This window comes from Pinus tabuliformis, chromosome 2_1 (assembly GCF_031772625.1).
Source record: "Pinus tabuliformis cultivar Carrire ecotype Pingquan chromosome 2_1, CPIR1, whole genome shotgun sequence".
NCBI lineage: Eukaryota > Viridiplantae > Streptophyta > Pinopsida > Pinales > Pinaceae > Pinus > Pinus tabuliformis.
This window is the reverse complement of record NC_142299.1, coordinates 943,371,324-943,396,466: the sequence shown is the minus strand read 5'-3', so window position 1 is coordinate 943,396,466 and position 25,143 is coordinate 943,371,324. Positions and strand designations below refer to the sequence as shown.

The 25,143-nt window shown below is 37.2% G+C and overlaps 1 pseudogene; it reads right to left on the bottom strand.

Annotated features, from left to right (window-relative positions):
- Positions 1 to 17,614: 17,614 nt before the first annotated feature.
- On the bottom strand, positions 17,615 to 20,603 carry LOC149203747 (DNA replication licensing factor MCM4-like; annotated as a pseudogene).
- Positions 20,604 to 25,143: the final 4,540 nt, after the last annotated feature.

Genomic DNA, 25,143 nt, shown 5'->3' with positions numbered 1-25,143 from the left:
TTTAAACTCGTAGGATTAGTCGTTTCCGAACTTGCATAACGAAAGGATGCGGGGCATAGCTTTGGTAAGGTGCAAGCTCCATAAAAAATGGAATCTTACATGAGACATTCTTATCATATGACTGGTATAAACGAGCAGTTTTAACGCGGAATTTATGCTCGTTAAAAAATAGAAAAGCGATATCGAGCAGTTTTAACGCGGAATTTATGCTCGTTAAAAAATAGAAAAGCGATAACGAGCAGTTTTAGCATAAAGTTCATGCTCGTTAAAAAATAAACGCAAGATCCGAGCAGTTTTAGCGCATAGTTCATGCTCGTTAAAAAATAAACATAAGTTGCAGCAGTGTTTTGGCGCATTCAAGCTCTTTAAAAAATGAACCCATCCCGGTAAATAACCATTGAGTATGTAACCTGATCAACCATAAAAGCCTTGGTCGTGTTTTGTGCACCATCACCTCCACTTTTCATTTGGCCGATCGTTCACCTCCATCTGATTGTTTACCCATTTTGAGGAACAGCTGCGAAGAGTGATTTCACCTAGCCATCCTCATGACACTGCCGTGATTGGAGAATTCCAACCTGTACCTGGAATCAGCTGCTAACCCTGTTTATCACTCGTTCCTCAAAAGACGAGTCTTCTTTAAGCTCTTTTCAACTGACTCGTAAAATATGAAAAGATTGCCGAGTTTTGGCCTTCCAGCTCGTTAAAGCGACCGGAAGTGCTATCCCTCCTCTAGATTTTAATCTTTTTGGACTTGAGGGATTATTGCACAAAAAGATCGAGCGCTTGTTTTGTTCGGCTCGTTAAAACGATCGAAAACTCATCCCTTCTGTATTGTTTTATACTTTTTCAGACTTAAGGGATTAGATGACGAAAAAGGAAATTTGGAGTTAACTTTATGTACCTTTTCAGACTCTCTAAAAATGAAAAGGGACCGACTTGTCTTTGTCGTTAGACTCGTTAAACCACTAAATAGCGACAAACTTGTCTTTAGACGAGAAAAAGTTTCACTATCGCTAGGCTCGTTAAAACATAGCGATGGGCTTGCCCGAAGGGCAGGTTATAGAACAAGCATATGTTATCCTCCTCAAGCTTGACAAAAATAAAGAGGTACTGGTCAGCAATGACTGGGGAAAAATTGGGAGAAAACTAAAGAGAACTTTGATGGTAGCAAGTCGCTCTTGAACATGACACTTTTCCTCCGTACCACAATCGGGTTAGGTTGTTTCATTCACCGGTCACATCACCATGGTCTCGCCATACCATCCATAATTGGGGTAATGCTACCGATCCATCGCATCAGTGTCGCCACATGTTCAAGAGAAGTCGTTCAGAAAGAGTCAACCGGGTCCCATCCACTGCCATACATTATCCTTCATCCATTCATGACCGCCACCCTGAATCATATGTCACAGATCGTTTTCACCTCCATTAAAATCATTAGCTCCGTTCCGTGTCACTGATGTGGGATTCATTAAGGCCCTCCTTTGACGGATCACTTCTTGTCGACATCAACTCATTATCCAAGAAGTTGATCTAGGAACATCCCCTCAGTACTTTGAAGCTTGCATGCCTCAATGGCAAGTTTCTCACTTCCGGCGACAGGTATACGTCAATGACCTTCGACCAGAAGATCTTGCGTGGTGTTCGACGCCAAGTCCTTTATTCACACCACGTGAATTGTACTACAGTACCTTGAGGGTCATTATCATTATCGGTGATTCCTCTCGCGCTTGTTAACGGTTTACATCATTGACCGGTAATCAAGCGATGTCTTTCCATGTTCGACTTCAGCGCAATTCTCACATGGATCGACTTGTACTTAGAGTGAAGATCGAACGAGTTTGAAGACCCCGGATCTAGTTTCATCCATCTGGGCTGCGATATATATTCAGGAAAAATAAAGACATTTGACATGTACATCATTGCAGCAGATGATCATCCTACTCAAAGGATGATAATTTCACCAAAATTATCAGTCTACCATCAAACGATTGTCTGTGCTATGTACAAAAATGAATTTATAAAGCTAAGCATGGCAATGCCCGCCTCAGCCAGATCATGAAAGTAGTATGAATCATAATGTATTGTATTGTATCTTATTACAGGTCTCCTCCCAGCAAATGGATGAACTTCGGACCCTCCTGGATAAAGCATTTCACCCGATAAACGGCCTCATACTTTAGGGGGCAACTGTTATAGACATTTTTGTGCCTTACAGCATTGAGCATGAAATGTCCATAATCTAAGGGATCCAAAGTCCCTAAACATGTTGTTCCTACCCCTAGAGGAACAAGGCTAACAAACCACAGCAATTCACAGAAGTTCTCCACCTGAAAACACTCAAAAACAAGCCAATTCTGGATCATGTCAACTGCTCCACTGAGCATCTGCGCTGAATATCAACTGCTCCACTGTCTACCTGCGTTGAATGTCAACTGCAACAAAGGCTACCTGCGCTGAGCGTAACTGGACAAGTGGCAGGCTCATTTCTCAATGTGTCAATGCCCAGGAAGCTTCCAAAATGACACTTGCATCAAGGAATTCGACTGGTGATGAGTAAGAGGTTCCAAATCTCCAAGTGGAAGCAAGAACCTCCAAGTGGACTCAAGAACTGAGAGAGGGAGAGGACACTAGTCAGTTTCATACCAGCCTCAAGCTGACTCATCCTCTCTCCAAAAGATCTATATATAGATCTCTCCTCCATGGGAAGAGGAGGCTGGAATTTTGTTATTGCAAAGAATTGCTGTTGGTTTGAGACTGGAATCATTGGGTTCTTAATGCTTTGAAGGGAGGTGAAGATAGGAATTCCATTCTGCTGGGAAGGAGATGCTGGATTGGAGCCCTCTGGGTTGTATCTCTTCCTGAACCTTGTTATTTATCAATAAAGCTATCTTGGTTTTCTCCTATATACTGATGTATCTTTGATGTATGATTGCATTAGTGTATTTGATTTATTTCTAATCCTGAATCATTTATGAATATGAATATCTGCCTTTGTGTTGTGTTCTTCTCTTGTCTCAAGTAGCTGTTCTCTTGTCGCAAGTAGCTGTTCTCTTGTGATCTTGCAGGAAGGCAAGTAGCTGTTCTCTTGTGGTTTTGCGAGGAGGCAAGTAGCTGTGAACACCCAAAGGAGAAGAGGATCTAGGTCAAGGGACAAACGGAAGACACCGGTAAGTCCATTGATCTCTCTTCTTTCCCATTTCATAAAGGAAGAAACCAGAATAGTTGTCTCTGTTTGTTGCTAAGGCACTGTCATAACTTAGGTGGATAGGATCATCCTGCATAGGCATTTTTCCCCACAACAAGGCAGTGGGAGGAGGTAGAAAAGAAAGCAGGTTTCTATGAACAAGAGGAGGAGACCACAACAGAGGCATGGGATGTCATAGAGGCCACTAGAGCAATGAAGAATATGGATATTGATTAAGTTACTCAGAGGAGGAGCAACACTTTCAGTAGGGTTTTGATGATGAGCCTCATCATTGGGTAATTATATGGGCCTTAATTCACCTCCTAGCTTAGTCAAGCGAACTTTTCTCATAACTTATTACATGTTTTTGATTATATTTTGTTTATGAGGTGATTTAGAGTTGGATATTATTCTTAGTGGACTAATATGCATTGAATGCAGGATTAAAGGAGAAAATCAAAGAGTTTTGGCAAAGACTAAGGTCAAAACTCTAATGGGACAAGGGAGAGGGATTGTAGGAGGTAAATCCTCCTCATTTACTACTCTTCCATTTGAATATTTCTCCATTTATCACATCAGCTCGGAGTGCAAACAAACAAATCATGAGGATTAGAAGGCAACTGAGCAAGTGAGATAGAAAGCACTTGTTTATCTTGAGTTTGGGATCCAAGCCTCCCTAATTTTAAGGAAGTCATTGGGGACTTCAGTTTTATAAGTAGAGAGGCCTAGGACCTCAGTAGGATTCATATTTTGATGGTAAAAATCTAAGCTATTTTTGAGTTGCAATACTTGTGAAAGTTTTATTGATGTAATTTGTTGTTTTGGTAATAAGAATGAGTTTTGTTTTGAGCCAGCACTGAGTTAAATTAGAGGGCTTAAGCTCTTGGGTTAGGTCCCAACCCTAGTATCCAAGGTTCCTCTTTCTTCTGTATGTATGTTTAGTGTAGTTTCATAGCTTCATCGTTATTTTTCTTTTTAGATGCATTTCCATTACAAGTAGTGTAGATTAGATTGGTTGTTTATTAGTTTGGCTCCATTTGTGCCTTAGTTCAGTAGCAGGTTAGCAAGGATGAAAGGATCACCACAAGGTTGTTAGCAGGTGTATCAGCCTCACTTCCTCCCTCTGTGATCATGACTTGAGGAAGGGACCCTTATGCAACCCCCAAAACACAGATTTCTAGTTCTTTTATGAGCTTTGGAGTTTGTTGTATTTAAATTGGTATTTGGTTAGTTTTGCAAGGTAGATTTCCATTGTCATGATTTTCATCTCCATTTCTACAATAGATCTCATCCATGCTTTCATTCCTTTTAGAAACTTTCCTTATGCATAGTGTAGGCAGTTAATTCATTCATTCTTCTTTTCTATTTTATGAAAATGTTTTTGTTTGCATAGTTTTTTGGAAGATATACATGTTTTATGCGAAGCAGGTGCTTCATGAGGAGACTAAGACTTCATAGCCAACAACCACCTTCCACTCCATCCAGCTTAGCAATCCCTTGTTTTCACCATCACCTTCACTAGTTTTTCATCATTATTCATAAAAATGCTTCCAAGCACATTGAGCGAATCCGACCATCTACTATCTTTGATGTTTAATTTTGAGTGATCCTAGACCTTCTCCCACTCCATTCCACCCATCACCCACCTTTCCTAGGCCTTCCATCACCTCCAACACCTCACATTTTTCTCTCGGTTGTATCTTGTAGGTTTATAGGGGATCCTGTAGGTTTCTAGTACATCCTGTAGGTTTTCCTAAAATGGCTTGTTTTGAGGCCGAATTGATGGAAAACCTCTAGGAATTCACCAAAATCCTCTCAAGGGTCCTCCACACCATCCAACCATCTCATAACCCTTCCATCCATCCTCAAACATCCTTAATTCACCTGCCACATCAACATAATAAATTAGTTTGCATACTTGATTTTGCATAAAAAGAAAAAAAGCAAAAACAGATTTAGTTCAGTCCCTTTACTTGCACATTAGTAATGTTTGATGATTCTTACTTCCATAACTTAGATAGTAGCATTTTCTTCATGCTAATTTAGCATTTCGGCCAAGCATAGTTTCTTAGTAGTTAATTAGGAAATGATGTGACTGAGCATTACTTGTCGACCTTCTCCATTATTGCAGTAGAGCAACTGTCTCTTAGAGTAGATTTACCTTTCTTCCATCAAAGAATCAAGCTTCTTATGGATCCATAGAAGTTTGGCTTGGAACCCCAGTGGTCTCTCGCCAGCTGAACAGTGAGAATAGGTAGAACCACCATTTTTGCTTATGTATATAGCACTATCACCTTCAAGTTTGTACAAACCCTGGGTTAATAAAGTAAAGCTAGTAGCCCAGGAGTTACAACATCCTTGCTGCAATATTGGCACTCATCAGTAGTCATCGCAACATTCAAGGAATTCATTCATAAGTTCCTGGAAGTGTACTTTGATGACTAGACAATGTTTCACTTGGTGAAGCACCATGTAGCAAGTCTACTCCCTATGTTGGATACATGTCGTAGATACCAGATAACGCTGAATTTGAAAAAATGCATATATTGTGTTCCTTTAGGGATATTGTTGGGTCATATTCTGTGCAAGAAAGGATTGATGGTGGACCCTTTAAAGATTGTAGTAATTTTGAACTTGGAGACCCCTAGGAACGTGAAGCAACTGTGTGATGCTAGGACGTATGGGATACTATAGAAAAATTATCAAAGCTTATGCTAAAATAACAATGCCCATGGAAAAAATGGTAAAGAAGGATGCGACATTCTATTGGGATGAAGACTGTTAGCGCAGTTTAGATGTGTTAAAATAAAATATGGTAACTGCGCCAATCCTGGTATTTCCTGACTGGAAAAAGAAGTTTCATGTACATGTGGGTGCTTCTAGGATTGTTTTGTGTGTAGTGCTAACATAGGCTTGTGAAGGAGAAATGGACCATCCTATAGACTTTGCAAGTAGGAAGTTATCGAAAGCCGATAAAAATTATTCAACAAATGAGTGTGAAAGGCTATCCATGGTCTACACATTGCAAAAATTCAGGCATTATCTGTTAGGAGGGCAGTGCAAGATGTATACGGATCATTTTGCCTTAAAATACCTCGTCAACAAGCCTGTGTTGGGGGGGAAATTTGCAGATGGTTGTTATTATTTTAGGAGTATGAATTTGAAGTCAATGTGAAGCCAGGGAGGTTGAATGTTGGACCTATCCATCTATCATGAATTGAAACAAGCGAAGAGCCCAATAATTTGGAGGAAGGGTTGCCAGATGCACAGCTCCTTGCGGTGCATGTAGCAGATGACGATTTTACAGACATTCTTCACTTCTTAACTACAGCAATGGTGCCAGAAAGATATGCCAGTCAACAGAAGCAGGAATTAGTAGTGCACGCAACCGACTTTTCAGTCATTATAGGACATTTGTACAAAATGGGTGCAGATGAAATATTGCAGATATATGTGTTGGGATTTGAGCGTGATAGAATTCTCGCTGAGGCTTGTGTGGGAGCTATGGGAGGCCATTATGCAGGAAACAAAACTACATAGAAGATTTTGCGCGTAGGTCTATGGTGGCCAACATTGCACAAGGATTCCAAGGCATATTGTAAGGCGTGCGATGCATGTCAAAGAAATAGCAGACCGTCACGAAGGGATGTGATCCAGGTGGATATTGGTGGCCACCTGCCAATTCCACTTGGAGCCCCACCATTACATCTTTCAGTTTTTTAGTTTCCTTATTTGTAGCACAATTTACTATTTTTGGCAGTCCTTCAGGTCCTAAACTTTCGAAGCCATTTTGAGGCCCTAATCGAAATTTTTTGGGAAAAACAGGGAGAAACATGGGTCCATGGATTGATGTTTCTGCTACCAAAGTTGTAGTACTTGGATAGATATTTCTAACGAGGTGTTGTGCATGTCAAAGAGAGATCGTATGCCAAAGTTACGACCCTCGGAAGTTGATGTACCAATTTACTCAAAATGGTGCCCAAAGTTTGGCGCTTCATCTCCTAGGGTTAGGGTTTTGGAATTTTAGGGTTTTCCATTGTTTCTCAACAATAAATAGGCCTTCGAGCCTCATTGTGACACTGTTGAGAGGCATGTAGTCGCCACATATCTTCTCAAAGATAATCTACCATCGCCCAAGCTAGTTTATTTCCATATTAGTTTGTAAGCATATTTCAGTATTTTACATTAATGAAATGAAGTATTATTTCTACTTCATCTCTATATTTATGGTTATCCCTGTAATTTTTTGTGGTACCTTTTTAAATCCAAATCAGTGGTATTAGAGGGGTTTTCTCTTTCTCTATTTTTTCTTTGCATGTCCCCAATGATGTCGGGATATAAGGAGTTAGGGCTTGAACTGGTCGAACCTTTGGAAGGCCAGCATTGCAAATCCCTATGGCCTCCAATGGCAGATGAAAAGAAAGACGAGGGGGTAGGAGATCCTATCAAAATCTTTGTCGAAGAAGCCCACGAGCGATAGAGGAATGCGATGATAGAAAACTTTGCCCCTATCCTTCAACAACTACCTAGGGGTGATGCATCTACTAACAACAACTACTCTAGAAATTCCACACCCTTTAAGGTACAAGTTAACCTTGAAATCCCCATATTCAAGGGTTATATAGATGTATATGTCATAGATAAATGGTTAAATCTACTAGAAGGGCATTTTTCTATTCATGATTTTTCCAGCTGGGAAAAGATTACTTTCACTCTTCTCAAAGCCGTCCCTCGCATCAAGGACTGGTGGGAAACCTACTACGAGTAGAAGGGTGAAAGTACAGCCTCATTATTTTCATCCACACCCACTTGGAATTCATTCTAGGATGCCATCAAGGAGCAGTACTACCTTGTCAAAATCTATGAGGATAAATACATAAAGCGGACCATGCTGAGGAAAAGAAGGGACCAAGACGTGCCAGAGTTTACCAACATTCTTCATACCCTTCGCACAAAGTTGGGTATCAAGGATTCTGAGCGGCATTTGATACTCAATTACCATGGCTGCCTACATAGGTACATCCAGGAAGAGATGGAGTTCTTGGACATCTCATCGCTCAACATAGTGTACTGATACACTATTAAGGTTGAGTAGAAGTTTAAACAAAAGAAGTGAGACTTTGGATCCGCGAATTCGAAGCAAGGGAAAGGATTCCCAAAATAGCAGAACTAAGGAAAAAGCTACGATGGTGTGACCCAAGGCAACCTTTCAAAGCTGCAAGAAAGGAACAACACCACGAAGTCAAAGAAGGACAAAGGAAAGTTGTGCAAGCTCCATAAGAGACCCATTCATAACACAAGTGAGTGTCGAAACAAGAAGTCGATGGTGGCCAAGTTGAAGGCTTCAGAATCAGATGCATGTTCCGACCCTGAGTCAAAACTTGACAAGAGGAATAACAAAGTGAAGCAAATCATTGATGCAGAGCCTAGTGCCACTATTTCCACTGCTAAGATCCAGAAGAAAGAGCTCAAAGATCTAGAGGAGGGGGAGCATCTTTTCCACTCACAAATGTAGGTGAAGGGTTCACCACTGCAATTCATTATCGAAAGTGGCAACCAAAAGAACCTCATTTCAGCAGAGGTCGTGATGTGGTTGGGCCTACTGACTACACCACACCCACAGTCGTATAGTATCGGGTGGCTTCACCAAGGACAAGATCTCTGAGTCTGCCAGTAGTGTCACCTTCCCTACAACATCAAGCCCTTCACAGATGAGGTATTGTGTGATGTTGCACCTCTTAGTGTTTTTGATGTATTATTAGGCCAACCATCCTTGTGTAAGTGACACGATGTGTATTAGTCAAGGCCTCGCATTGTTATTATTTCTTTGGGTAATTCATTATATAGGATACTGGAGGTAGCCCCACATACTGCCACCTATTTGATCTCTGCTAAGAAATGCAGTAAGATCATCTCGTAGACTAGGAAATTTATTTTCTTTCTAGTTCACTCTTAGAGTAACGGGAAAATAGTAGCCACATCCATGGCCCCCAAGAAGGGTTCCTCCATGCAGCAAAAGAAGGTGGATAGGGTCATGAAAGGATACAAGGGCATCTTCTCGTCACCCACAGGGGTACCATTGCACTGTTAGGTCAAGTATTCATTTGATCTGACTCCTAGAGCACCTTTACCCAACAGGACAATATATCACCACTCCATTCTGGAAAATGCCAAGTACAAGCTGCGAAATGCTCAACATTGGGCGCCACTCAAGTTTCAGGTGGGCGACAAAGTCTGGTTGCATTTGTTGAAAGAATGTGTGACAAGAGCCTATCAGAAGCTCATACCACTCCGATATGGTCCTTACACCATTACCAAGGCTATGGGAAACAATTCTTTGTAGCACAAAATTCCTCCATTCCTTGGCTTGCACTGAGTTTTCAATGTGGACAGCCTTCAGCCATACTTTCCACCATTACTAGACACATCCGACATTGTACAATAACTCACACCAACAAAGTTAAATCCACATTGCATGGAACAAGCTACAACTGATTAGATCATGGACACGCAGATCAAGCACACTTGCCAACAGAAGATCCAATTGTATCGAGTTGTCAAAGTAGGCCAACTCCTACACCAGGGAAAGTGGCTCACCAGGGACCAAGTTCAGCAGAAGTTTCCTCATCTCATGGAGGAACTCAATGCAATGGGGACCATTGCTTCCTAAGGGGGAAGGAATGATCCAGGTGGATATTGGTGGCCACCTTCCAATTCCACTTCAACTCCCATGATTGCTTCTTTTAGTTTTTCAGTTTCCTTAGTTGTAGCACAATTTACTATTTTTGGCAGTATTTCAGGTCCTAAAATTCCGGAGTCGTTTTGAGGTCCTAAACGAAGGTTTTTTCAGAAAACTAGGAGAAACATGGCTCCATGGACCAATGTTTCTCCCTTGAAAGTTCTATTCCTTGGAGAGATCTTTCTAATGAGGTATTGTGTGCGTCAAACAGAGATGGTATGCCAAAGTTACGACCCCGGAAAGTTTATGTACCAATTTACCCAAAGCGGGGCCCATAGTTTGGCGCTTCATCTCCTAGGGTTAGGGTTTTCTATGTTTAGGGTTTTCCATTATTCCTCAACAATAAATAGGCCTTTGGGCATCATTGTAACATAGTTGAGAGGCATGTAGCTACCACATCTCTTCTCAGAGATAAGCTACCATCGCCTAAGCTAGTTTATTTCCATTTCTATTTGTAAGCATATTTCAGTATTTTACATTAATGAAATGAAGTATTATTTATGTTGCATCTTTGTATTTATGGTTATCTCTGTAATTTGTTGTGTTCCTCTTTAAATCTGGATTAGGATGAGCTACCACTACATCCTCAAGTTTCTTTGCATGCATTTGAGAAGTGGGTGATTGATTTTATTGGTCCAATTCATCCCCATAGAAAGAAAACAGGTGCGCGCTACATTATCACTACGATGGAATACACCAGTACAAAATGGCTACTTAGTTACTAAAAATATGACTAAAATTTTCATATAAATGACTATTTTTCGATCGGTGACCAATAGTAGCTAATTTACAGTATCTTATAACGCGACCGACTTTTAGTCATTTTTAGCTTAGTCATTAATTGGTTGTCTCAATTTTGTTTTCTAGTAGTATATTTGGTCATTAATTTAGTCATTGATGTGGTCATTAATTTAGTCACTGATTTGGTCATTAATTGCTAGAATTAATGACCAAATATACAATAAAATATATTACTAAATGGTCACTCGAGAAAACCAATTAATGACCAAAAAAATAAGACGAAGACGTTGTTCGTGTTATAAGATACTGTAAATTAGCTACTAATAGTCATATATATGCAAATTTTAGTCATCGTTCAAAACCAATTAATGACCAAAGAAATATGACTAAATTTTGGTCATGTTATAAGATATTGTAAATTAGCTACTAATAATCGTATATATGCAAAATTTAGTCGTCATTCGTAATCACAAATTTATCATTTGCAGTAGTAAATTTCTTTTTTTGGTAGTTTCATACTCATTATATAAATGAATACTTTATTCATTTCACTTACTTTTATTAACAATCATTATAAGCAACTAATTTAGTCATATATTCAGTTTATTTGTGTTCATCATTAATAAACATAAATTACTAATGTAGTAGTTTTAGATTGATTTTATGTGTTTATTATTAATCAACATAAACTAATTAATATGATTTTGCAACTAAATTAAAAAATGGCATGCAATGTACATGTTCATCTAATATGAAAACGCAAAGTTACACAAGTTAATTACAATACTAAGTAATATCAAGTGAAACTATATATAATTTCAACCACATAAATTATATTATATAAAATTTCAAGTATTACAATATGAGTTTCCAACTTAATATTGGTTGGAGTATAATTTACACATGAATATTGTTTCATCACTTTAAAAAATTATCAATATGTTGTCAAGGCATTGTAGGTGAATTCACCAAGTCTAAAGATTTGACCATCAGTCTCTATGTGTGTGTCTTATGCGAGATATTTTCTTTACAGATACCACTAGACCAACTCTCTTCTCTCTATCTTTAGTTTGCATTTTGTCACTCTAATGCTATTTTTCTCCTCTTTCTTCAATCCTTGCTTCTTACCATCAATAGTGAGTTCTTTTTCTGGATGAAAAAAGAAGATATAATGCAAAGTATAAGACATGAAAGTTGATGAACACTAGAATATAAACTAAAGTAGACTATAAAGGATTTATAGGATATATACCTCAACATTAGTAATATTGTTACTGTCATTTTTCCCCATAAAATCAAGAAACTCGGACAAGTTTTCTTCAGTTGGGCAATAGTGGCTGCTATGTGGCCAGACGACCTGTATAAACAAAGCAAATAAAATGTCACCATAGAATAAATTTTGTACCTATTGTGTTCTCATTGTACAACATTTGTTGATGAAATGTTATCTTCAACTAAAGTAATAAATGCAAATAGACGCACACATTTCTATCCCAATATTTCGAATTCCCATGCTTATGGTACACTGCAATTTTGATTTTATCCAACATAATCAAACATAGTGGAGCTAGCAATTTCTACTAAGAATTTCTCATGCTCCATTTTTGTGGTTGTATTGTTTCCTCTAGTTATCTTTAAGAAGTAGTAACACTTCAACCATAAAATTGGTCAATAGAAATCTAATGGGTGGAGCAAAGTATTGCTGACACAAGATTACAACAAGAAACTAAAAAAGAATAAGACAAGACTTTGAAAATTATGATACTAACTGGGAATATAGCTTCAATATAGTAACTTTCAATTGTCAGCGTACTATTCTAGGGTAAAAAGAATCCAATTCCCAAAAGCCAACAAATTATGTATGCACCTTGTTTTCCTTGTAATTAACTGAGCAAGATTAGCACATCCAATTTCCATTTAGAATCTCTGAAATGATTCTGTAAATATTCAAAGAAAACTAAATGTTACTCATTCATTTTTCTCTGATGTGGAAAAAAATGAATATGCTAACCTATTTTTGAGTTGGAGAGTTATGTAATTCATTGTGTCCAAAATCATTGCTTATTGTCATGACTGTTTTTTTTAATGATCAAACAACAGGCCTATATTTGATCATAAATTTTTCTAATTTAAAGCTAAATTTCCTTCTAGTTTATGACATTCAAACAAATCGGAATCTATTTCCTTTAACAAGTCACTGTTGTAATATAATACTAAACGGACAACTACGTAATGAAGTTAATGGTGGTGGAATACTAATAAATCAGAAATAAAGGCAATAAATTACACCAATATGTCGTAGGAATGCAAATTCTTTAGGCTCTTGGTTAGAAATATTACTTTATGAAAACAACAGATTTGACAAAGAGAACTTTTCTAAAACTAACCAATGCCAATGTATCCAACAACATTGACATTTTTATTGGCATGCCCTCAAAATGTGTGGAAGTATCAAACAAGTGTAGTGCACTTCCCTATACACACTCCTCTTTCTTCATGTTTCTTCGTAGGAAGCCCTGAAGTTTGATACTCCTGCAAGTATTGCTACAAAGTTCTATCTCTAAAGGCACTTAGATTTCAAATAGATGAATGTATTGTATCTTGGTTCTAAATGATAGGCACGGTGATGGAAGCATCAACTAATCCTAAACTCAATTATATGTCTCTATGAAATAGAATTATGGAAATTGTTTCTATAAAGCTTTAGGTCCAACTCAACATGGACAAAGAAACAAGGTTTGACTTAAAATCAGGCAAGACTTAAGAGTTAATTCAAGAAATTTGGTCAAAAGAAAATAACTTAAATAAAACTTTTTTTTTTTAACTGTCAAGTTTTACCCGATTCTTGCCCAAGCCCAAGTCAAATCCTGAGATAGTTCTACTCAAGTCTGAGTTAGACCCTAAATTATGTCCAAGTTAAGCTTTGACTCCATCTGATCTACTTAGATTTAGATCCTAGATGAGTCATACTAGCCAAGTTAACTAGCTGAGTTTGGTAACTATGGCTACAAGTATCTTTACCAGTTAAGGTAACAATGGCCCAAATGTGATATGAAAAATAAATACAATGTGATGAATCATTTCTTATGATTTAGGATTGATACATTTCAGATGATGGAAATGATATGTTGTCATGTATGGATAGGGTTTACAAGGATATGGTGAAATGTTCAAAGGCTCCAGGCTGTCACAAATAATGGTACTATAATTCAAGACCATAACATAATAATATCACAAGTAATTATCAACATAAGAAAATATTTCTGCCTTTCTGATTTTCTAACAGAAAGAACAAGTTTTTATATCATGTCAAGCCCACTGGAATTGTCTTCGTAAAAAGATCATTATGGTTGTGGTGAACATTTGTTCTATGGATACTAGAATGATTGGGCACAAGATGGATCATAAACATCCCATCCCACCAATGGTATTTCTAGCCACAAGGCACTGTTAGTTGTTTGGTGGCAGCCATTAGCTATTTGAAAAATATTGGGCCTCTACAAAGAGCTTCATTATCAAGAATCAGATTCGTATTAGACAACAAAATGAGAATTCCACCAATAAAGGGAATTTAAACAGAGACACGTAGTAGAAATTAAAAAAAAACCAAAATTATATTAGCGTAGTTGTGCAATTTAATTGGTTTGGAGTCTAATAAAGTTATTTTCCCAAGGACAATCGTAGTCGAGTGAACATACACTGACTAGCAAACCTTGAAGTAACTAAGAATAGAGACACCCTTCACAAGCCCATGGTGTTGCACAAGAATGGCAAATGCAATATGCTAAAATATTTTCTAAAGGTGTGACTTGTAATAGTAAGATATTGAATGACATCAAATAATATTTTGTGTGTCGTGTAATAGTAATATATTGAATGAAATCCAATAAGATTCTACAATGTTATTGTTGATGTCATTTATATACAAAAACTATCCATGTAGCCATAATGTATTTCTCAAGTATTTGGATAGTATGGAAGGCATACATACTTGTGTTTAAGCATAAAAAGTCAGCGTTCATTTGTAATTTCATGCTTATCAGGCACCCACATTCTCACCATGGCTTCGAAGATCCACCTATAAATATATCCTAATGGCAGTTAAAACTTAGTCAAAAGTAATTATAACAGTCAACAGGGTCTTGGTATGATGATAAAGAGGGTGTGGTTCATACTCTAATTGATGTACGAAGTCTCATATCCCTTTTCCTCATGGGCCATCTTGCCCATCCAAGAAAGTCATCATGCCTGTGTATGCAATTCTTGTTGGATATGGGACTAGGTGCAAGCCCTTGGCATATCTGGTAGAGCAGACTCCCCATCTGTGGCTTCTTAACCAAGAGATTCTTTCAAAGGTTGTAAACTAACTATATTTCATCGTAATATTCCCATACTGGAAAAGGACATGCTTGCAGCAAAGTTGAATTACCCAAATAAATAGAAATAATTTAGTCTCTATAGTTGTACAAAAAGATCCCAATTAGCTAGAAAAATCTAGATAAATGCCATATGTGTTGTGATACAAAATCAACCCAACTATCTAAAGCCCATGCAGTCTCGATCCACTATGATTTTCCCTGTTTAAAACAAAAAGTAAGAAGGGAACACTAAAATCTCACCATGGAGATTGTTGAAAGGATTGTGAAGAATGACCTTGGGAATAAAGAGAAGGAAGTTGAACTTTTGATTGACTAGGCTTCATGAAATTAGTCTAATGTTGATGGTTTAGTGTTTGAAACTATTGATGTTGAAGGAGTGGTGCAGATGGAGGTAGAGGTGGTAGAGTTTGCATAAAATTCCATACATATTGTGTCATAGGTGATAGAGAAGAAAGTCTTTGTGATTGCTACCCTTCTAAGAATGGAATGTTGCTCGATGATGGTGTCACAGAGAACAAGAATTCAAAGATTAGCATGTCAAAGCCAAGGGAAGATCCAACATTTTCCCGAGATTTTAGTACCATTCCTAATGTAATTTCTATAGTTGTTGACCTAAAGTCATTTACTAAAGCCACAGGGTGACCAACATAATATGTTAAATTGAATGAATATTCCAAGCTAGAACTTGAATTGTTGTCACCAGGAACAAATATTTGAAGTGTTCCCAACCTTGATTGTGAAGTTGGGTTATTATTTTGATGTGACTGGTGAGGAGGCTAACCCATTACAGGTTGAAGTTCTAATGCACCTTGACTACTTTGCAGCAAAGATGATATATCTGTGGAAGTGTCTATGATATTTCGAGACACAATACCTAATTACAGAAGAGAAGATGGATGGCACTCTTCAAACTCCTACATTAAGAAAAATATCATTATCAGACATCCTTTATCTTTACATGCTAAGGAAATCACTAAAACAGCAAGAATGAAAAAAGGAAATGGGTAATAATTTGTCATCAAAATAATTAGATCAAAAGAGAGAGCAGGGAGAAAGGAAGACTACCTTTCTAGGAGGTCATCTCTCCTTCTCACTCATCATAGGTCTATCCACATGAGACAAGGGTCCATGCATATGCCAATCACTCTTAGGAAGAGCAGGTTCTAGACCCATTGTTTTCTCTCTCTCTCTCTCTCTAAGCCTAACCACTTCTTTAGATCACCAGGAAAATAATCATCTTTCCTTGAGTTATCACTTCCTCTTCCATGATTTTCCAATCTTGGGCTCAAATCTTCCCACAAGTATTCTTCTTCCTCAGAATTTTGCCAGTTTCTAGACACCATTCTAATGCGTATTATATCAATTTCCTGAGGTGGTTGTACAAGTGAAAGTAGTCCATTCAGAGATCTCTATCCCTGTAATTTCCATATGCATCAATTAGAGCACCATGCATTAGTTGATGCCTCCAATCATAGCCATTCCTTGAACCATATGCCACACTCATATTAGCAGTGTCAAGTTGCCTGAGGCGATCTCCATCACCTTTCCAACCCAAGGCCTTTCCCACCCATTATCCTTCTCCGCATTCTTGTCATTCAAGCTTCCAACAATCCTTGATGGAGAAGGAGTCCTTCCAACTCCAATCCTCAATGATGCCAGAGGAGCACTCCTGCTAACAACACTTAATAGAGAAGGATCCCTTCCAATTACAACTCTTGGTGGAGAGGCAACCCTTCCACCTCTTAACCTAGAGAGTGGAGAGGAAGGTTTTCCAACTCTAATCCTTGACAAAGGAGAGAGAGGCCTTCCAAGTCTAATGATTTATGGAGAAACATTGAAATTGTAATCACTATAGCCTGTAGAAAACTTCTGTCCATATCCAGGTTCAAGACTCTTATTCGTAATAGAGAAATTCATGTTAGACTGTATAAAGGGATTTTTTCATTTCTTGCAACTTCACTCTTGTTTTAGCTATAATACAGAAAAAATATCTGCCTTGTGAAATTAATCTCTTTCATTTCAGTCTATCATAGCTTACAACTTGAAGAAGATTATAAACAATGGCATTGAAATGCAATATCCTGTCAAGCCCACTTGAATTTTCTGGGTAAAAAAATCATTATGGTTGTGGTGAACATTTGTTTTATGGATCCCATAATGATTGGGCATAAGATGGATCATAAACATCCCTTCCCACCAATAGTATTTCCAGCCACAAGGAACTATTAGCTCTTTGGTGGCAGCCATTAGCTATTTGAAAAATATTGGGCCTGTGCAAAGAGCTTCATTATCAAGAATCAGATTTATATCAGACAACAAAATGAGAATTCCACCAATAAAGTGAATTTAAATAGAGACATGTAGTAGAAATTAAAAAAATTCCAAAATTATATTAGCGTAGTTGTGCAATTTAATTGGTTTGGAGTCTAATAAAGTTATTTTCCCAAGGACAATTGTAGTCAAGTGAACATACACTTACTAGAAAACCTTGAAGTAACTAAGAATAGAGACATGCTTCACAAGCCCATGGTGTTGTAGAAGAATAAAGCTGATAGGTAAGATCCTCTAGCGCATTTCAACATAACCATGGGTAAGATCCTCTGTAGCCTCATCAAATATCTTGGGATGTCTGTGTTGTATTGTATGATTGATATATAATGAAGTTAGGGTTGATACATCGAATGTGTCCACTCTTAGGTCCTGTAACGAGAAATGATGTAATTTCAGTCATGTAAACTGGAATAATGTCCTCCAAGTATCATATGAAGCCATCCCAAGCAGTAGACATAATTCCATACCTCAGTCTCTTCATAATGCAATGCAACAAGATTCCTTGCAAAGCGCTGATCAGTTTTCTCATTAGCTTTATTAAGAACCAAGTAAATTAGATCAAACCTACAGGTGTAAACCATTAATTTTGTGGATTTGAAAAGTAAGAAAACCTCGTAAGGACTCATACCATGCCCACAAAAATGACTAAACTTTACCTAGAGAGAAATGTTGGAGGAAGTTGGATATTGTCAATGACTGAAAATCTTTGATTGTAGTGTGAACCACTAGGGTTCACACATGCTAACACAGATGTTCCAGCATTAAGGGTTTCTATGATCCCAACCTTGGCAACTGACATGGTCTGTTGTTCCATCACCTGCCTCAAATAGCATACCACATTAAGAAATGACAAAAAAGTGTAGGAAATACAATAGAATGTGGGTAAGCTTGATCAAGAGAAAACCACCAAATGCATAATATTTTGTGAACTAATTTGAAGAGGGAAATCCCACCTCATGTAGCATGCTTCGAGAATTATATGACATCTTGTCAAACTCATTTATGTAACAAATTCCTCTGTCACTCAATACTAGTGCTCCACTTTCCAATACCTATTAAATTCAAAAACTAATCAATAATCCAACATTTCAATGGATGTGACAATTCCATTGTTGCTCATTAAAAGATTCAATGATGCAACATCAGAGTCATTAAACATACAGTTTCACCAGCTTCAAGATCCTTTGACACATAAGTAGTCAAGCCAACTACAGAGATTCCTCAACCACTTATATAAATACCTCAAGGAGCCAACTTATGTACATACTGAAGTAGTTGAGACTTACTCGTACTTGGGTCCTCAACAAGAAAAATGTTGATGTCACCACGGAAAGTGACACCTGTGGCTAACTTTACTGGCATTCCCCCAAAAAGTTGTTTCCAACAACAATAATAACTTCAAGGGTTGGATCAAAATACAGGTACAAGAAATTACTAGAAATGAAAGAGATAAAGAGCTAACAACCTGGTTAACTTCTCGTAGATATCAGGCTGCCATGATAGCTCTTTCAACTTCTCAACCTAAAAATCAAAAATACATGTTAATGAATTCAGTAAATGTATTAGTATGGTGAAAAGGTGAAGATGAGACTAAATTTATACCTTGGCTTCATACCAAGTAGCTGAAATATCGCCTTCTTGAAAAGAAGTAAAGTTGTCATTAGTGGCATCACACTCTATTGGATCTTCATCTTGTAGTCATGTCTAGTCTTCCTTATTTAAGTGAAGGCAATCAATGTAAGTTTGCAAACAAACAACATTTATAACTTTAGTTTATAATGCATAGTAAGAAGAACAAATATCCAAGCACATGCAAAACAACTTTGGGATAGGATTATACCTTAAAAGAGGATTTTATTGTCCTCTAGTTTGGTCCTAATCTAACACTCATGGCCCTGAAGATTCCAGTTACTTGCAAAATATTCACAAGTCATGATCAAAACTCCTTTCACAACAATATTTTTTCTACAAAAAACAATTTCCGGAAATCACTCTCTACCTCAACTCTATCACCAAGTTTGGCATCATCCACTAGCTTTTCATGCATTAACAAGTTCACTATATATGGGGTTTCCCCCTTTGGAATGGAATTGGGGATTTCTTGCAGCCTTATGATATGTTTGTCAACAAACCTGACCCCAAAATAAATGAGAACGAGAACGTTGTAATAATGCAAATTCAAGAACTAGATTACTATTTAACTCGACTATATTGACAATTACCTAGATCTGTTATGAGCCAGAGTCATGAAGTTCATAGTGGCACATTCTAGCCTTCCACGTCGATTAGGTTCGTCAATCCGATCTGGTAGTTATGTTATGAGCAAAAACATGAGTTTCCAAATACATTTTTGAACCTCTTTTGAAACACAATCATGTTCATAGAAAATGAGTAGTATTCACTAAGAGAGCTTGAGAACTGCTTCCAATGGCATGAATAAATCATGAACATTGATGCATCACTCTAAAATTGAATTATTTTCCATTCAGTATAAACTCTATTTTATGCAAGCAACTATAAAATTATGAAGAAACAGAGGCTACAGTAAAAACCTATAACTACAGAACAAAATTATAGTTGCACTCAAGCAAATGAATACTTCTATCAATGGGCACTGGTGGTGGAGCATAGCCACAAACAAGGCATCTGAAAAATGCCTCTTTGATTTCTGCAATTATTGAGCTACAATGTATAATCATCCCTTTCACTGAAATAATTTTCTCAATATCTAGATTTCAAGGCCAACACAACCCAGGCTTATTTTCTACCAAAAAGGGGCATTGAACAAAATGGCTAAGGAGATTAGATATCATAGAAAAAAATTGCACTAGTCACCAAAGCCTATCTGAGGGATTCAAATCTCGCATATTAACTGTATCTTTGAGTTTGAATATTCTTGCCTGAATACAAAAGTAGTTATGTAAATAAAAATAAATATTTTATACAATTTTATAGGGAGGTCAATTTGAAAGAACCATGCAAATGAAACCATAAGCTGAAAATGAAATATAGACTTGACACATGAAACTTGAGAGGATTGCAGTCTGCCTACCTATATGTGCTTCTCCCATAAAGGTTTAAGGCGAACACCAACATCCATCAAAATTATATCAAAAATAGAAAGAACTTCAAGGGGGTATATAACCATCTTCCCATAAAGGTCTCCATCATAATCCAAGATGTTCATTGCATCAATGTTCAAAGAATCACCTTCTACTTCCATTGTTCGTAGGGGTTGTCAGCTAAATGTAGTCAACACAAAATATAAATGTTGTGTTATGAGCTTTGGGAAGGTTGTACTATTGAAAATATTATCATATACAAAGTAGTCCACTCCTTCAGATCCTGGAAATATTTTGGACTGAGAAACATAACCGTTGTTTTCTTCAGCTTGATTAAGGTGGTTGATCTGTCTATCTTTAGCTTTACAAATTTATCACACTTACTATCATTCTCTTCTTGGGCAGAGTTTGGTTCTACCATAGGGATGATCTGATCACAAAGCTCACAATTGATATGAGTGCTAGAACCAGAAGGCAGGGGCTGATATAGAGTGTCTTCTTTGCTAATAGTTTCATAATTCTTAAGAATGCAGTAAATTTGTATGATATTTTGCTCAGTGGAATAGTTTTAACTTACATCTACTAGTAGTTTTAACTTGTTATAGCTTACTAGTAGTATTAACTTTTAGTGTTAAGGCATTGGAATAGCTTTCTAGATTAGTTGAGGTTATTTACCAAGAAATTGTTTGTATAATCCTACTAAAACACAACATTGTAATGAACATTTTGTTGGAGAGAGACTAGACACATTCAAGGAAGGGTTATTAACTTTATTCCACTTTTATTAGTAGTGCCTGATTCAATAACCAATGGACATGTTCTCCCTTAGGGAGTTCATGAGAACCTCAAGATCTATTGTTGACCCATGAAAATGACTTCAATATCCACCAATCACAAAATTCTCAACACTTTATCAAAGGAAATTCCCTCACCCTCTATGCTTGATCACTATAGCAAACAAGGCCACATTGAGCTCTGAGTGCTTTTAATCTGGAGACTCTATGACTACCAGGCTGAGCCAAAATCTGGGTATCTGGACACCATTAGGTGCAAATCTACTCTAGTGATGATTGTTGCATGTTTATTCTATGTATCTTTGAACATGGTTTCTATAGTGGTTACTCCACCATAAAAAATATTGCAATTCTCTTGCTAGCTTTGAACCTTTTCCGCATAAGAAAAATAATTGCTGATATAATCCTTTCTGGTACAGATCTACTCTGAGGGTCTGAAGCCAGATTGGACGGCCAAGTATAATTTGTAGGCTTATCTTTGGCAAGTAATTCTTGCCACCAATTCTATTGTTCATACCTATTCTTTTGACAATCTGATGTGAAGACTGAAACTAAGAGTATTGGAATGATGCATTCCACCATTAATTCTCATTTGCGGAACCTACCTTATCAAACAATCTTGGTAGCCCTTTAGCAACACACAACTCATACTCAAATATAGGATTTGGGATTGTCAATTTCAATAGAGCAGATCTCACCTTAGAGAGAACACAGAAAATGTATCCACCGCTAGGGTTTGGACAAGCTCCATACTGTTACAAGAACTCACTTGGTAGGCAAGAGTGAAATCTACCACAAAAATCATAAATTAGTGTCTTCGATGACTGGTTGTGGCTTCATTGAAAGCATTGTATCTTTAATTATCGCTGAGGCATGTGAGGCTTTGAACCAACATTGTTGTGGTCCTCCATATGCTCCACTCAGCTTCATCCCAGTGTAGTGATAAGAGCACATGGTCAACACTGCTTCTTGCCACGTTGTTTTCCTAAAGGGATTGTATGTGTACTACTTCATACTTATTTTGAATATCATCAACATAAGTTTTTATCCTTCTTAAACCAAGGAAAAAATGACCAATCATGGAAATATCCACAAGGATGTTCAGATTTGTCAACAGGAAAATTTCAAGCTCTCTCATTGCTCCAATTGCACAAATAATCATACAAGTTTGATGACCCTCAGGTGAACTATCATCTTTTGTTTCTTTTTCTAGAAATGAGAAATCAAGTGAAAGGCATATGTTCATTTCATTGTTGGAAAAAACTCCCTTTCATTTTCCTGTTGTGTGACTAAATTTCATTGAAAAATCCTCTAGGAGCAGATCATATTGTTGTTCTATTCACCCACACCAATATTATCTATACCATCAAGCAATTTTCCATAGACATCAAATTGGCATACATCAATTTTCCTTATGGCTAGTTCACCCTTTCTCGATCCATCATACCTTCGGATAATGGAGAAATGCTTGGGATACAACCATGACTCCAAAACATTATGTATTTGATGTGAATGGCTATGATGGAATTTTTTGTTTCTTTCCCATGTGGCTTTAGCACACTATCATCATCATCAATAGGAAAAGCTAGTCCATAAAAAATCAATGGGTGATAATTGAATTTTTTATCCTTGGGAAACCATTTGAATTCCATCTTACTGGTAATCTTTAACCAAGATGTTCTTCATTTCCAAGCAACCCACTTTTGTTCATGTTTCCATCATTTCCATATAGAGGAACAACCATAATCGGAGAGAGGAAAAATCCAGTTTCCATTGTGACAGGAGACTCGGATTCCTTTTCTTTCTGGTGGTAATTATCAAAATTTGGTGATCCCTAAAAACAAATTCACGTGACCTTCCCCTGTTCTGTTGTGAATGAAATTCCAAATTGATATCATTCCAATTAGGCCTATTATACTTACTCCCTAGCCAAGCAGAATGGTTGCGATTTTCCCTTCCGACATCATAAGTTTGTTCAAAGTCCATCTCATTAGTGCTGGAAAACTCATGATCCTCTGCATTCATATTTTTCTCAAGCCTAGAATCTAGTTGCTCTTTTAATGCAAGGTGAAACAAATAGTTGGACATCCTTGTCATCATAGGATGAGATTGGTAAATCATCTATAGCAATGGTGGATGGTGGCTCATTTACAACCAAAGTGGCCTAGTTCGTAGGGAAGGTATGAAGAACCTCATAATTAAAAGTATTCTCTTCACAAGTATATGCAATGCTTAGGGAAATATTTTCTGATGTCACCTCTGTTGTGGGAATATTTTTTTTCCCTCTCCAATTGCTATCATTGTCAAACTGCAGAGCACTGTCTTCTTCAATTTTAGCACGTGTCTCATTACCAACATGGAGAAATAAAGTTCCCTTTATACTTAGGTATAATTTTGAGCACAAATGTTGCGTTATGAGATTTGGGAAGGTTGTATTGTTGAAAATATTATCATATACAAAGTTTTCCACTCCTTCAGATCCAGCAAATACTTTGGACTGAGAAACATAACTGTTGTTTTCTTTAGTTTGATTAAGGTTGTTGATCTGTCTGTCTTCATAATTATTCTTTACAACTTGAAGACACTTACTATGATTGTATTCTTGGGGAGAGTTTGGTTCTTTCGTAGGGATGATCTGATCACAAAACTCACAATATATATCAGTATTGGAACCAGAAGAGAGAGGCTAATCTAGAGTGTCTTCTTTGTTAATAGCTTTTGGCCATTGTAGAAACAATATGGGGAAAAAGTGCTATCATCAAATGATTTCCCTTCTAGGGGGGCTCCATATCAATGCATGTAACCCCACTCCTTTCTTGGATAGAAGAATCCCTAGCACAATCATCAATATTATATTTTTTTACGAAATCAAGGCACGATGTGATGCAGTGAGTGCTCCTGGGAAGTCGTGACTATCATCTTCACAAATTCATTATCAGACTGATTTTATCCCATAGGAAAATTATCAAGTCATGCCCCTTTAATGTGATTCTCAGCCACCAGCCCAGTGTGTTGTTTTTCTTTACAATTCTCGTATCACTACAAGGGTCATCATTGAATAGCATGCAGAAAAGGACTTTCCATGAATTATACACACAGACTTATTTAAATCACATAACTTAGAGGCTATCTCTCTACAAAAATACATGATGGATATCTTATTTGAGTTTCATGTTTTGTTATAGAACTACTTCCATAACCCTTAGTGGAATAAATCATAAGAATGTCATCTTCAATTTTATCACACCATTTTCTTCACTTTAAAATTATGCCCAGAGAAACTTAGGGTGGCCTTTCAGCCCCTGAAACTTCTACAACTTCTGACTTATCGATGGGAAACTCATGATCTTCCCTTTTTGCAGTAATCAACCTTTTTCTGTCAACAATATCTTCTTTCAGGTCTCCCCATTTGTCCTTGGTTATGTCAAGTTTCAGTGGGTTTTTAAACAAGGTTATACATTGATCATTGTTCATGGGGTCCTCGAAAAGGTTTATCTCTACCTTTCTATTGCCATATTTTTTTCTACAGCTACACACAATGAATTAATGGCTTCATATGCTTCAACGAGTTCTTGGGAAATCAAATCTGTGGGATTGTTATGATAATTTTGCATAATGACATCAAATATTTTCCTTATTTCAACATGAATATTGAGCAACAAGTCCCCATCATATTTTTTGATAATTGTTCATAGTACATGCTATCTTCTTCAATGACATCTTCGAAAGGTTAAAGACAATATTTTTCTTGTAAGGCCACCATTAAATTTTAATGGGTATCTTCATATCTTTGAAATCTTGGACCCCAATTCTTGAGAAAAAATTCAAATAAATCTTCTATACAAGATATACTTTATTGTGTGCAACAATACATGAAGTTTAAACTAGTCGCTTTATGGCGACAATG